General features: G+C 50.6%; 1 protein-coding gene and 1 pseudogene across 2 annotated transcripts in view; both read right to left on the bottom strand.

The window, feature by feature from the left end:
- NFASC (neurofascin) overlaps nt 1-13,080 on the bottom strand; it is a 1,241,670-nt gene that overhangs the window by 776,056 nt on the left and 452,534 nt on the right. The window lies entirely within an intron of this gene.
- On the bottom strand, nt 3,859-3,977 carry LOC146870072 (5S ribosomal RNA; annotated as a pseudogene).

A 13,080-nucleotide genomic window follows, 5' to 3' on the forward strand; every position in this document is an offset into this window, starting at 1 on the left:
CTTACAACCAATCATCAATAAGGGTCGTTTGGAATGATACACAGTGATCACTAGAATAGTGAGCACTACATATCAGGCCAACTTCTCACAATGTGTCTGCATATGGATGGCCGAGAATTGTTTAAAGTTGAACTCCGATAAAACCGAGGTACTCCTCTTTGGGAAAGCTACCTCCTTCTGGTCCTCAGAATGGTGGTCAGCAGAGCTGGGGACTCTCCCAACACCAGTTATTAAGGCAAAAAATCTCGGAGTCATTATAGACAACACCCTTTCTTTCCATCACCACGTAAACAAACGCACTTCTTCCATCTATTATATCTTGAAAATCCTGAAGAAAATATTACCCTTCATACCGACAGGATTGTAGAAAACAGTGGTGGCAGCCTTAGTGTTGTCTAAACCAGATTACTGTAGTGGAAAACTAGGTGGAGCAAACAAATCAGTAATAACAAAACTACAGGTTCTCCAGAATTCCACTGCTAGATTGCTCTTCGGTTTGTCCAAATATTCATCTGCCAAACAGGCCCTCAATACACTGCACTGTCTACCAATCGAGAAACGAATTAGGTTTAAGCATTGTGTGTTGCTTTTAAGGCCCTGCAGAACTCAGGTCCCGCTTACATAATTAAACACTTCCAATGGTACACGCCAGCCCGTGCACTACCCCCTGAAACTGGTGAGGGTACCATCCTCCCGCCTCCAAAGATGGGGCGGCAAAAGCTTTTCAATGTCACATCCAGATGGTGAAACAAACTACCTCTCCATTTAAGAAACTCCACCGATCTCTTGTCCTTTAGGAAAGGATAGAAAACGTGGCTTTACACCCTGTAACTGGGCTGGCATGGGTTTCTACACATGCAGTGCTTTGTGAACTTCCTTCACAAGCGCCTAGACGCCTCCGGGTAGTAGAGCGCTATAAAAATACATAAATAAATAAATATGAGAGTGAAGGGCTTTGTGGATGATACATGCAGTCTTGTAGGTACCTCTACCTTCAATAGGAAGCCAGTTGAGGCTCCTGAATACAGGAGTGATGTGCTCAAACCATTTAACGTCTTAGATGAGCCGGGCTGCCATGTTAAGAACAGATCTCAGGGGGGCGAGGTGAGTTTTTGGTGTCCCAGTGAGAGTGGCATTAACATAGTCTAGTTAAAAGAAGGAAGATGATAGGAATAGAGTTAGGGTTAGAGATAGGCTACGTGAAATAACTTAAAATATGGTGTTGGTGTGGGGTAGTTTACAAGCTTTATCAGGCATGGGGTAATGCCCCGATTACTTACCGGTAATCTTCATTACTCAGAGTATAGTCTTCCTCGCCACATGACTAACACAGTGAGCTTCAGCTCCACACCAGAACCCTCCAAAGCAAAAAAGTCAGCCTCCCATGCCTCCCATCCCTTCCCAATATGGCCGACCCATTACACCCATGACCCCTATAAGAGGCGGGCCGGCCCAACCCATCAGCCTGAAACTACCAAGCACAACATGAAGCCGATAGCCAGACAGGGAGGGAGGGATGGGAACTCATGTGGCGAGGAAGACTATACTCGGAGTAATGAAGATTACCGGTAAGTAATCGGGGCATTACCTCCTCGTTAGTCTTCCTCGCCACATGACTAACACAGTGAGCACATACCAAAGCCAAGCGGCTTCATGAAAACTCACAAGAAACCAACAGACCAGAAGGGGACGCCCACGAATGAGGGCAAAACCCAACAGGCCAGAACGAGCGGAAGGACCACCCAGGGGAGAGGCAACCACGATCAGGAAGAACCAGCCCGGGACTGAAAGACACCGGGAAGGACAAAAACCCGGACCCCAGAGACACGAAGCGCTGGCAGGAACCAGCCGCAAGCAAAAGCCAAAGGGGGACAGAGAAAGGCTCCGGACCAGACCGCACGGAGCCAAAAGCCACAGAAACCAGGGCCCAGAGAGCAAGCCGGACCAAACACACCAGGACCGGCCAACGGACATCCCGAAAGAGGGCATCAAAAACCCCAAAAAAGGGGAACCGAATGAACAGAGGGCAACCCCACCACAGCGACCCAACAAAAAAGTCGCAGCAGAAAGAGAGACGCAGTCCGACAAACACAGCAACCCCGCAAGGGAGACCACCACCCGCGAGAGAGCCGAATCCACCAGAGGAACGGGCCAGCGGACCAGACGGATACAAACAACTGGCAAGAGCCGCAAGAAAGGAAAGGGGCGCAGAAGAGAACAGAAGGGGAAAACACCCCAGTCACACAAAGGACCCCCTGGAAGGGACCGCGACCCCAAGGAGAGAACCCAGGCAGGAACAAGGGAACAAAAAGACCCAGGATGGCGTCGGAAACGACACCGAAGAGACCCGGCCACCAAGGGAACTCAACCAGGCAACAGTGGAAAGCGGAGAACCCACATGTCCACCCACGCACAGAAGGCAGGGAAAAAGCAGCGCGACGGACCGAGCCCGCCCCGCACAGGGACCAAGCGAGCCGCCGAAGCGAGCACCCAGGCGGCCACACAGGCAGCCAGTGCAACAACCAGAACCCGCTCAGCCCGACAACGAGGAACCGACTGAAAACGGGAAAGCACCGGGAGAAAAAAAAAACACAGGCAGAAACACATCAAAGGTGAGAAGGACAGAGGGGCAGGGCGAAAACCGAACCCGAGCCACGTCAAGACCCCCCGGGAGCCACCAGAGCCAACAGGCCCCGGAACCCCAAAACCAGGGACAAAAGACGAGGACACAAGCCACACCGGAAGCGCAAGGGCCCGCCAGGGAGCATAGAACCAAAGGCACAAGCACCCCCGGACACCCAACAGCACAGCTGGAAACAAAAACCAGCAAGGGAAAAAGAAAGCAGGGGCAGGCCCATGCGAGCACCACCAACAGGACAAAAAGCCCGGCCAGGCCAAACAAGCACAGAATCCCCGGAAGAAGAAGGACCTTCAGGAAAGCGCAAAGGCCCAAACAAATCCCAACCAAAACCAGGGAAAACCCAGTGCCAGCTAAAGACCAGGGAACGAACACTCAACCCGCAGAGTAAGAGGCAAAGACCACAACCAAAAGGTCAGAGCGACTCCAGTCTGGGAGCCAGGACGAGAAGGCCTAAGAGCCAACACCGGAGACCCAAAGGAAGCAAACAGCACCAAAGGGACCCAGAAGAACACCGCCACACAGGCAGCCACCAACAGGGGCGAACCCCCCAAACACCTGGGAGCACGAGGCTGGGCCAGCAAGGCAGGGGAAAACCCCAGAGAATCCAAGGACCGGGAAACAGAAGCCAGACGAGAAAACCGCCCACAGGGAAAACCACTGACCCAGCACAGTACAGGAACCCAAGCATGCCCCCCAGGGAAACAAAAAGCCGCCAAAGGGAAGGATGCACCCAGCCGCACCAGGACAGAGAGCGGGAAGGGCCCGGGGCAAACCGCACCAAGGAAGGGCCAGAGGCACCGAGACCAACCGGAAGGAGAAAAACTGCCAGGCAACAAGACCCAAAACATGATACGAGGAAGGCCCCCACCAAGGCAGACAACCCCAACAGGAAAAACCAGGGGAACAAATCAAACCCCATGACAGGATCCGATCAGAGAAGGACAAGCGAGACCTCCAAAAGCGACCCAGCAGAAAAAGGACAGAACGCTCACCCCACCAGAGGTGGGCGCCGAACCCCCGGCCCGACCAAGCAGGACCGAACAGAAGGACCACAACAAAGACCCCAACCCCCAGGGGGCAAGGAGAAGTACGGAGACAGCAGGAAGCTGTCCGGAAAAGGGCGTAAGAGCTGCCCGCCGAGACAGGGAGCAGGAAGAAGAGGGAGCGGCAAAGCCGCAGACCCGGACAAGACAGGGCGAGCCCAAGAAGGACCCCATAGTCAACAGCACCTGGCATTCCCAGGCGGACTCCCATCCGGGTACGAACCAGGCCAGACCCTGCTTAACCGCTGAGAGCAGATGAGACCAGGCGCAATCAGGGTGGTAAGGCCGAAGGCCCCACAACCTCGAAAGCCAACCGAGCCCCGTGCCCCTAACAGTACACCCACAACAGAGGGGGCCGAGGGACCCACACGCACACAGGCACAACAGCCGGAAAAACAGACAAGCCCACAGCCGCCCCCACAGAGAGGGGCAGCCAAACGCCAAAACCCAAACCCCAGAGCCCCCTATAGCAGGGCATCAAGCACAAGGCGGCGGGGGAGGGGGGAGCGCAGGGCAGGACTGCGAGGGCCAGAAGGAGGGGGAACTAGCAAGTGAGCCCGACAGAGCAGGGCCTCCTCCCGGGAACCCCGAACCAACCGGGGCAGGAAGACGACCACCCACCAGAGGCAGGCGGGAGGCGAGAGCAGCAGGAGAGGGGGGAGAAGGAAGGCAACACACCACCCGTGCGCAGGATGGACGACAGCGGAGTAAAATGACAATCGCATACAACCTCCACCGCCCGCCACCGAAGGGAAGGCGGGCGGCGCATCCCATTAACAGTGACATTGCAAGACCAAGGATTGAACACCTATCCTTCAGAGGAAGAGGCTAAGACATTAACCATTTAGGCGATAGTGACTCTGTCCACACGGCCATAGTGACGGAGCCAGATCAAGAGGACAAACACAGGCGCCTGAAGCGGACGCAACAGACCACCAAGCCACCAGGCCAACGGAACACAACAACGCACCCAACGGGGCGACAAGACCCGCATGGCACAGCAGCCAAGAGAGGGTAACACAGAACTGGAGGAGTAAGAGTCAAGTACCCAGCCAGCACCCCCAACCACCAGGACAGAACACGCGTACCAGCAAAGCGAAGCAAAGCCACGGAAACCGAGAAGCCCCAGGAGCAGGACAAATTAAAGGCTACAAAGAAGGGCCGAGCGGACCCCCGGGATCCGAACCGGCGACCAAGTCGTGTAAACAGAATCAATGGGAATTGAGCCTGTAACCTTGAGAGCAAGAGTCTAGGAGCAGAACCATTAGGCAACTGTAACTCTGTACAGACCGAACTGAAGGAAACGCCAGCGCCTATACACCAGAAAGAGCAAGCAGAGACATTGCAAGATCAGGGATAGCCGTAGCGCGAAAAGGACCAGCGCGCATGCGCTCGAGCCAGACCTTGCAAAAAGTGAGATGACCGGCGCCACACCAGGGACACCAGCAACCTGCCCGACCCCGGCACCTAAAATGGGCAGAGAAGAAGGCGTGAGAAAACACCAGGGAGAGCCAGCGCGGGACAAACCAAACCCCGCCCCCGGGACAACGAGCCGGCCCCTGAGCGGGAAACATGAAGAACCAACAGTGCACAGGAAGCAACGCCGCAACGTAGCCCCGCAACAGAAACGGCATGGGGAGTCCCACGCCGGAAGGCCCAGAGCCGAAACCACGCCGAGACTGACACCAGCAAAACCGGAGAATCCCCGGAAGGCAGGCAAGCCAGGCCCCCCCGCCACCGCCCTCCACGGCACCCGGACGGGAAGGCGGGTGGCAGCGGCACACAAACATGGACCCCGCAGCGCCGGGCCCAAACCTCGCAGAGCCGCCGCCCGCGCCGAAGCGGGAGGCGCAAAGCCACAAATCGCGGCTCGGGGCCGAAATCAGCAAAGTGAAGCCCCCGCCCGATCCAGAGACCCGGGGGAGGAACAAGCAGGTAGGCAGAGGAGGAATGTAACTAATATGCATATTTAACCCACACACGGACATCGCCGCACAGCCGCCGCCCGCACGTCAAGGAAAGACGGGCGGCGGAATCAACGGGAATCCGTAAGAAAGTACAATGGGACCCGGAAATCAGGACCCAAAAACGTGCCTCAAGAAGGGGGGAGTCACAGCGAGACACAGAAGGCACAAAGCCATTCAAACTCCCCTAAACATGAGCGGGAAAAGCCCAGGGAAACACAGAAAAGGGCACGAAAGAACTGCCCCCACGCATCCCCGCCCCCCCTGAAAAACCCACGGCTCGCTAAAGCAGAGCCTAACCGGCTCGAAGGAGGAATCAAGGGAAACCTCAATCCAACGTCTAAGCAAACATACCGGGGGTATAAGCGGGGGGAAAACAAACAGAGTCCAAGCCCCTAGGGTCCGCTAGAGCAGGACCTCCAACCTGAGACCCACGTACCTGCCACAGCAGGCACCACTTACCTGACGCATCTGGAGAGACGTGCGCAGAACAAAAAAAACAGGCTGATGGGTTGGGCCGGCCCGCCTCTTATAGGGGTCATGGGTGTAATGGGTCGGCCATATTGGGAAGGGATGGGAGGCATGGGAGGCTGACTTTTTTGCTTTGGAGGGTTCTGGTGTGGAGCTGAAGCTCACTGTGTTAGTCATGTGGCGAGGAAGACTAATTATCAGGCATGGGGTAATGATTTGGAAAAAGGTTAGAAATAAGGCACAGGTAAGGGTGAGCATGAAGGATTGGGTTACATGGCAGGGTATGGGTTAGGCAAAGGTATAATGTGACGGTAACTTTATTGGCAAGAGTTAAGGTCAGTGTTAGGAATGGAGAAAAGGATAGACTCAGAGATTGGAATACGGCACATGAAAAACTTTAAACCGAGATGAACGCAAGGAATTGTTCAAAGCTTAGGCTTTGTTTTAGGGAGAGGGGTAGGACTTCTAGTTCTCTTTTAGGAATTACATTTAGTAATCAGTGGAAAGTAATATAGTTGCAGTTAGGTTTAGAAATTAGATTTTATGATCAAATTGAGAAAAATAAGAAATATTTAAATGTGTCAAAAAAATCTCACTTACGTTTTTCACGCTTTTTGCATTTGACAGTTGAAGTATGAATTTTAGTCACTAAAACTTTTTCAATTTATGCTTTATTATTAAAGTTCTCTCTTTTAACCTAGATTTGTTTATTTTATGATGGGTGTATTGCTTTACAGCAACATTATCAAGTACTGAGGTTGCCTAAATGGACCAAATGATAATATTTAGATACACCTTCATCTGCTAAGACTCAGATTGACACTCTCCAGTCCTACGCAATAGTGCCTTATTACAATAAACAGAGTACACAAGTGACACACTGCTCACTGTGACGAAAAGGTCTGTACGTTCTTGGTTTTGTGCCTATGAGGGTTAAGTCTTCAGTGGCAGTGCAAGTCCCCCTAAAAGTGTGCTCACTTCATTCCAGGCCCTCGCACTGCACTGTTCATGGGACCCAAGAGACTCAATGCCCATGAACCTAAAGTTTCACACTCTCTCCCAATTCACCCAAAACATGCTCAGGTGACCAAAACAGGAGACGATCCCACTCTAACAAGGACAGCACAGTGGATGCTATCCCACAGCATTGGAACTGCTCTCCAAGGTAACAGCAGTGGCAGACATTCTACATTCGCCCACCCAGGAAGCCACTCTACTCTCCCCATCTGGGACATAGCAGAGAAAGCTATCCTACTCTCCATCACCCAGAACATACCATGAGAGGCTTCCTACCCCCTGCAACCCAGAATGTAGCACAATCCACCCTACCCTCTACCACCCAGGAACAATCAGAGGCAGCCAGCCTACTCTCCCACAGGAGTTAGCAAAAGAAGCCAACATATTGTCTCCAACCAGGAGATAACTGAGGAAACCACTATATTCTTTGCACCCATGAAATAGCAGATAAAGTAAACCTATACTTTCCACCCAGGGGAAGCCATCTTACGTTGGCCAAGCAGGAGACAGTAGGAGAGGCCGATATACTCTCCTCATCCAGAAGGACAAACTAAGAAGTCACCCTACTCCCTCCACCCTGGCGATAGCAGTGGAAACCATCGTACTTTCCCCATCCAGACGACAGCAGAAAAAGAAGTCCTACTATCTCCACCCTGAAGATAACAGAGGGAGCCATCCTAATCTCTCTCACTCTTCCTCACTCTGGAGACAGCAGAAGATGCCATCCTACTCTCCATGCTCAAGATATATCAGAGGAGGCACACTCAGGAGATGGAGGAAGTCATCCTACTCTTCCCTACCCAAGAAATCGCAGTGAAAGCCACTCTTCTCTCCCCACCAGGGGATAGCAGAGGAAGCCATCCTTCTCTCTTCGCATCCATGAGATAGCAGAGTAATTCAACCTTCTCTTCTCACACAGGCGATAGCAAAAGAAGCTGTCCTACTCTCCCACACCGAGACAATAGCAGAAGAAGCCATAGTACCCTCCATGCTCAGATTTCAGAGGAAGCCCACCCGAGAGATAGGGGAAGCCAACCTACTTTCCCCCACCCAGGAGATAGCAGTGAAAGCCATCTTTCTCTCCCCATCAGAAGACAGGAAGCCATCCAACTCAACCCACCTAAGAAATAGTAGCAAAAGTCATCCAGGAGATACCAGGAAAAGCCATCCGAAAATTCTGCCACCCAGGAGACAGTACAGAAAGTCATACTACTCTCCTCTAAGCAGAAGACAGCAGAGGGAGTCATTCTACTCTCCATCACTAAGGAGATAGAATAAGAAGCCACCATACTCTCCCCTCCTAGAAAAAGCAGAGGATGTCATCCTACAGTTACCCATCCAGGAGATAACAGAGGGATAAATCCTATTGTCCCCATCCCAGAGATACCAGAAGAAGCCTTCCTCCTCTCCTCCACTCAAGATAAAGCAGAGGGAGCCTTTCAACTCTTCCCCATCTAGTAGATAGTAGAGGAAGCCATCCTAATCTCCCCACACGGTGTCCAATGAAAGTATCAAACCAAGAGAATTGGCGTGTGTTACGAACAGATCACAGACCATTGTGACAATTGCTACCAAGTAAGGGTGCTTTGGTGCCACACCATTCACTGCAAGATAGGTTATAATGTTAAAAGAGTAACATTTCCAGATATAGCAAGTGGCAAAATGAGGGTGCAGATCACTTGTCAGAACAATGCAGAAATTGTGTGAAGGGTGAGGCTGAGGGTTACAAAGGCATGGTTGCAATTGCTTTGACAAAGCAGGAGTGGATGGATACTGAGTGAAGATGAAGGATTGGTAGCAGTTAAGCAAAATATGATGGCAGTATGGCTCGATCTCACCCTGGATTACGGTTTTAGAACTGTAAAACAAGTGCTGTAACCGGATACAGTGGGACTTGGTATGTTCCACCTGTTTCATTAAGGAGGTTAAATGATATGGCATTGGAGCCATGTGGGTGGTACTAAGAAGTATTTGAGGGAAAAGTTCCAGCAGTCAGAAATGGATAGAATGGTGGGGGGGTATGGGGTTAAGCTATGTATAAAATGTGCAGTGAGTGACAAAGGGCTGAAGTTGTTGAGTGGGCTTTTAGACTTAGTTCCCGTTTTGTATAAGGTGTAAGTTGAAGTTGCAGTCACTATCATGAGACCATCAGAACATTCCAGGAAGAGCAGGAGTTATATAGTAGTATTGGTAGCTTGTAAAAGTGGATTCAACCTGAATTTATTGAAAAGGTGTCTGCTAAACAAGTAATACAGGTTTTGCGTAAAGTTATTTTGAGGGAGAATTTCTTTACATTTTAGTGACAGATAATTGCTTGCAATTCTGCTAGAGGAAGATAAATAAGCTTGTGTCAGGCACCAAGTACTGAACATGCAAGGCAAGTGTTGTACAACCAAATGGACTTGTGGAAAGTTCAACAAACTCGTCATGGATAACCTACACTTGAGTCTGAAGAATATTTCGTTATGGCTTAAGGAGATAGAGGAATGGCTTGGGAACATAGAAAAATGTCATACAATGGTACTGGGTGTACACCTTTTACCTTGTGAGAGGCACATCATAAGGTACTAAGTTGTGGATTTTACTGATGTGTCACAGAGAAGAGAGTGCGAAGTTGGAGAAGGTGTGTGAAAGAACTCAGGAGTGTCAAGTGAAATCTAAAAGATGGTATGATCTAAGGAGAAGAAGGTTGCTATGAAGTTAAAGGTGAGCGACTGGGTTCCTTGGATGAAATGAGCTGAGCTGAGCTGGATGGAAAGAAGCACTTGAGAATACAAGACAGTGAACAATACAAGGATCGGGGGGTCTAGGTGTTGTGCTGTTAACTAAGCATTATTTGTTAGTGATGAATGGGTGTGTGGGTTTGGGTGTTGCATGACGTGTGGTGCATGTGTGGGATCTGTCATCCTGAATGCTGTGGTACCTCTGAGGAGTCACGGAGTCGCAGAGAGCTACTTCGCATTTAGTATAGTATCACTAGGGATTTGATTTTCTGACAGTTGCAGTAGAGGATGGGGGTGCCTCCTGCCTCAACTGAGTTGCCAAACTTGCAATAAAACTTTACCTTGGTGCCTCCCTCTCACCAAGGAAACACCAGGAGAGGCCCTTCGGCTCTCCTCATCCCGTACATAGGTTAGACAACCCTACTCTCCCTGCCACAGTAAAAGCAGCCACTCTAACCAAGCGCAGAACCCAGGAGAGAGCACTAGACGGCAAGTTCCCAACTCCCACCAAACTGATGCCCTGTCCTCCCAAGCCATGCTGGGAGTGGCACTCCTGAACATCCCTAATGGAGGCACAGAAGTGCAGCTGCACCAAGCCTGGGGTTGTCATGTGGAACACGAGGTCCGGCAGGTTATCCTGCTCACCTGGGACGTATCAGGTGCTCTCACCATCGGTTGGGTTACGGAGAGTCTAGAGTTCCACAGTGGAAACAAGGTGGACAAGCGTCTGGTGGGGGCCACGCGAAGCAACTCGAGGGAAGGGGGATGCCGAAAGAATATTGCCTAACGAATGTTGAATATTTATTCAACAACTGGCTGATTTTAAATCAGAAATGTGTGCACACATTTAATAAATGTATGAATATAAAGAGATCGCTGTGAAAGTTACTCAAGCGGACATATGACGTCTATGACGATGCTCTGACGGTTACAAGCACGGAAGTGAATACCCATACTGTGAGACAGGAGAATGAGGGGCCTGAGACACCCCAAGGAAACTGCCCAACAAGGTGAGACAGTGGGGTGCTTTTTCTTCCTCGAATTAGGATCAATGACCCACCTGCTACAACACTGCTTCCTTTAAGTGTTTTCCATGTTTAAAATACAAAATGTTTCCTACACCTACAACCCTAAAATCTGCGGAAACCCACAGACATCATGAAACAATATGCCGAATCTACTGTTGACTGGTCGAAAGCGCACCAAGTCGAATTAGCTCTGCAGAATGGTAAACGGAGGGAGAAAATTACTCTACTGTAAACCAATTTTAAATGCTGTTCAGCGTTCCTAGAAAAAATTATTCAGCAGAATTCCGCTAAAAAGTGAACATATAGGGGCAGATGTAGGTAAAAACAAATTTGTGAGTTCTTAATAGCGATTTTTACCGAATCGCTATTAAGAACTCGCAAACCGCAATGTAGAAAAAAACAATCGCAAAATGTCTGCGATTCGGTAAAAATTACAAACCCCTGTCCGAATCGGAATTAGCGAAATCCCAAATTTAAAAAAAAAAATCACAAATTAGTGAATCTGCCATTCAGGTGCACCCTGATTACATCACACACAGGAAGTGGCCACACCCATGCTGTTTCTCAGTGCCTGAGGCTGTGGGAGAGCAGAGAGCAGGAGCACACACCCAGGCGCTGCACAGGAGTTACCAGGCAGACACCAAATACCAGCATGGAGACACAGGAGAAGGGAAAGGAGCCTGCAGCGAGGAAGAGGAAGCAGAAATTTAGCGAAAAGGAGTTGGAGGTGTTAATTGAAGAGGTTGTGAAGACTCACGACCAACTTTTTGGGAAGAAATCTCTGCATGTTCCAAAATCCCAGAAAAGGAAGATCTGGCTTGAAATCCAAGGCAAAATTAATGCCATTGGTGTCACCCAGTGCTCCATCGACGAGCTGAAGTAGCACTGATATGATCTGCGCTCACGTGCGAAGGAGAGGGTGGCTGACAGGTTTAAACAACAAGAACACAGGTGGCGGACCATCCACAGTGCCTGCAAGCACACCCCTGGATGAATTGGTGGAGTCCACCCTCCAGCCTAAGACCCTCAGTGGGATAGGAGATGTGGACAGCTCAGCCAGAGACAACAGACAAGGTAAAATACATGCGCATCGGTGATTTCAACTGGTGTCCTCTTCTTCATGGCCAGGTTGTGTAGCATGGCACAGGTGGCAATGATTTTGCAGCATATCTCGGGGCGGTACTGCCGTGCATCCCCACTCTTGTGGAGGCAGCGGAACCTGCTCTTCAGAAAACCGAAAGTCCGCTCCACCACATACAGCGTGGACCTATGGGCAGCATTGTATCTCCTTTCACTTGGGGTAGGCGGGTTAAGGAATGGGGTGAGTATGAATGCATGCACCGCATATGCGCTGTCACCTAAGTGGGAAAGGATGAGACTTCAATCACAGGCACTAACAGATACAACAAAGGTATACATCAGGATGTGTCGCATGCATTTACCTAGCAGGTATCCTTCGCCAAATTCACCCCCAGCCAGACGTGTGTAGATTCCGCTGTGCCTGAAGATGTAGGAGTCATGCGTGCTCCCAGGGAATTTCGCAACTATATCAGTTATGATGTGTGACGCAATACAAATGACCTGAACGTTGATCGAATGATATGACTTCCTGTTCCGATATATGTACTCCGTGGCAGAGGGGGGGCAAATTGCAATATGTGTCCCATCGATGCACCCTATGACATGTGGGAACTGGGCCATCTGATAAAAATCCATCTTTGTCCTATGCAGTTCCATTTGCGTTGAGGGAAACCAGATATAAGGTGCATTCTCTGAAGCATGGCATCCAGGAAGGTGTTGAAGCGTGACAGGCAACTTTGTGAGACACCTCCAGCCACAGCTATCACCCCCTGGTAACTACAGGATGCAAGTAGGTGCAGGGAACAAAGGACCTGCACATGTAGTGGAATTGCGTGCGCCCTGCGTGTCTGCGGCTCCAGGATGGGGTTCAAGTCACGTATGAGGTCTAGGATGGTTGTGGGGTGAAGCCTGTACCTGTCATGTATTTCCTCTTCTGTGAGTTGGAAAAGGGTGATGCATACTCTGAATATGCATTCCTGTCGCCTCCTCATCCTCTGTGCTGCTGCTTCGATCCGCATCCACCTTGCAATGACAGAGGGCCGCCATTGTGTTTGAACTGCTGCATTCTGGGGCTGTTTTTCTGCAGTGCACCTGGTTACCACCTGCTTTGAG

This window comes from Triturus cristatus, chromosome 1_1, assembly GCF_964204655.1.
Source record: "Triturus cristatus chromosome 1_1, aTriCri1.1, whole genome shotgun sequence".
Lineage (NCBI taxonomy): Eukaryota > Metazoa > Chordata > Amphibia > Caudata > Salamandridae > Triturus > Triturus cristatus.